A 2999-nucleotide genomic window follows, 5' to 3' on the forward strand; every position below is an offset into this window, starting at 1 on the left:
CTTTTAAAACTGAGCTGCGGATGCCTACCTAGATACGTTGCGTGTCGCTTGGGGACAACATTGTCCACCCTACCATTTTCATACCCAAGAAATTTAATAATAAAGCAATACTATTAACGGTTTATATTCAGATATCCTCACTTGCCCATCCTGGATCCAATCAAGAATTACTCACTGTCTCTTATATCTCTTTGTCTCCCCAGTTTCCTTTAACTCAGACCTGCTCTTCCCTCCGTTTATGGAAGGTTTTTAATCACAATGATGACCTTGACGAATCCAGACCGGGTCTTATAGAATATTCCATAATCTAGATTATCTGATCGCACCTCAAACCTTAGATTCAGGTTAAAAAATTTTTTTGGCAGAACACACTTGGATGATGTGTACTTGCCGTTGTATCTCATCAGGAGACTTGCCCGTTTGTCCCACTGGTGATGTGAAGCTTGATCACTTGGTAGTGTCTGCCCCATTTCTCTAGTAAATGGTACCCTCTTCCACTGGTAATTAACATCCCCGGGGGGAGATGTGAACGCTCTGTCCTGTGTCAGCCTTTCACTCAGTGGTTTGAGCAGCATTGCCTGAATCAGTTTTGTGATTTTTTTTCGACCCTGTCTATTAGCTTTACGTTTGCTAATGGGCGTTCCTCTGCAAAGAACTGTCTTTTCCCCCACCCCCTTTTTGATGAGACTCACTATGGACTCCTGGATTCTTTTAATTCTATGTTTTAGAATAGTTATTTTTTTTCTGGTCAGTTTTCCCTCAAATTTGGCCAGTGAAGCCTCTTCAGGCCAGCTCCTGGGTCCTGTGGACACTAATCCAGCTTGCTTGAGCGTGTTCTTGTTTTGTGATGCAGTGAGATATTTCAGGCTTCCCTCTACTTCCTGCTGCAGCCATTTCTCTAGGGCAGTGGTTCTCAACCTTCCTAATTGCCACCTTATTACAAATGGAAAAAAGGGGTCGCGACCCACAGGTTGAGAACCTCTGCTTTAGGAAACCCTTATTGCTTTTAGCACAGAATTGTCTTTAGAAACCGAGATCTGGATGCTAAAATGTGCTCACTATCATTGCTTACAGGTTTGGCACAAATTTTAACAAAACTTTACCTGGCTGCAGGCACTAAAGATACAGAAACTCATTTATTAAACAGTAACCTATCAGTTGCCTATCACTACCACTAGTATATTGTTGAACATTTGCTATTATCCTTTCCCTACACAAATCAGATCTAGTCTCTCTGCTACTCACAAACTTTCAATGGCCCCCTGTGGCTCCAGTATAAGGTCCGATTTTCCAATGCTATTCAGTGGCCCCTCGGCCTCATTTCTACCCCTCTAGCTTTGTTTCAGGCTGAGCACCCCCAGGAACAGCATGTCTATGCGCTGAACCAGAGGCTTTTCCCTGGCTAACACCATTACTGTGGCTCACACATGCCTTTCTGTCAGAAACAGCCATCCCTTGGCCCTTGCCTGTCCAGCCATTATGAAGTCCTCCATGACCTTTCAGATCTCAGCAGTGTCTTCCCTGTGGAACTGACCACTTTCCCCTTTCTTGAATATGATGTGTTCCAAAAGGCTGAGCATAGTTTTCTGTTCTAACAAGTTCCATAGTATGAATGCCATAAACTTAACAGAAACTAGCATTTGAAATTTTGTGTACATTTCCTTTGTACTTATTCAGTTCTATAAATTTGAAAGAAGATTTTAAATTTAAATCTGGTATTTCCTTGGCTCAGCACCTGTAGCTCAGTGGCTAGGGCGCCATATACACCAGGGCTGGCAGGTTCAAACAAAGTCTATTCTTTTTAAACGTGTTTATGCCTCAAGCTTAAACCTGTACTTTGGGACACCCATGTATACCTTCTACAGGTGGGGTCCCCAGCCCAGGTGTAACAACCAATTATAGCAGAATCTTGGAGGTGGGATCTAGGCCTGTTTTTAAAACGCTTGCACGGGTCCTCAAACTTTTTAAACAGGGAGCCAGTTCACTGTCCCTCAGACCATTGGAGGGCCAGACTGCGGGTCCCGGGACGAGTCGGCTGCTAAGCAGGACAGGCAGCGGCAGCAAAAACACCCAGCGGGCCGCATGTAGCCCGCAGGCCGTAGTTTGAAGATGCCTGGCTTAGGGTTTTTAGTGATGGCACCATGGACTTCCATGATGAAGAGGGACAAGGTGGATTTACAGCACATACTCTGAAGTTAGATGCACACGCAAATCCTCGCTCCAATTCTTATAAGCTGATTTATTGGGCAGGTCAGTTCATGTCTCTAAGCCTCAGTTTAGTCATCTGTAAAATGGGGGTAATAAAGGCACATTCCCCATGAGATTGCTGTGGGGATAAAGTAATTTAACGCATGGAAGGCATCAAGTATGGGGCTTCCAGAGAGCAAAGATCCAATAAACATTAATGTTTTGAGTAAAGTCAGGGTTATAGATTGCATATCCTTATTTACAGGTAGGAGGAACTGAGGCCTAGACAAAGAAAGTGGCCCCAAATCACACAGATTAGTGAATGAAACAGGACAAAAACCTGGGCAAAACTGGTTAAAAACTTGAGAGCTGATCCAGCAGGCCAGGGCACTGTAAACAATTCAACAGGTGAGCACAGCCCTTGAAAACAGACGAGGTGGCTGCAGTTCTCTGTTACAGCAGTAGGCGGCAACCTTTCCCCATCTATGATCAAGGCAACCAAAATAACAAAATTTGGGAGTAGAGAATTTTCTACCTCTTCCTTTGACTCCAGCAAAAATATCTAACAAGGGGATAGATGCACAGTAGGCACCTAGCATATATTGAGTTAAAAAATAAGGTTCAGGCCAGGCATGGTGGCTCACACCTGTAATCCTATCTCTCTGGGAGGCCAAGGTAGATGGATTGCTTGAGCTCAGGAGTTAGAGATCAGCCATAAGAACCACTGTGGTGGGTTCTTATGGTCCCAACTACTCAAGAGGCTGAGACAAGATAATCACTTGAGCCCAAGAGTTTGAGGTTGCTGTGAGCTA

The sequence above is a fragment of the Otolemur garnettii genome, unplaced genomic scaffold, assembly GCF_000181295.1.
Source record: "Otolemur garnettii isolate 467f Iridium unplaced genomic scaffold, OtoGar3 scaffold00189, whole genome shotgun sequence".
NCBI lineage: Eukaryota > Metazoa > Chordata > Mammalia > Primates > Galagidae > Otolemur > Otolemur garnettii.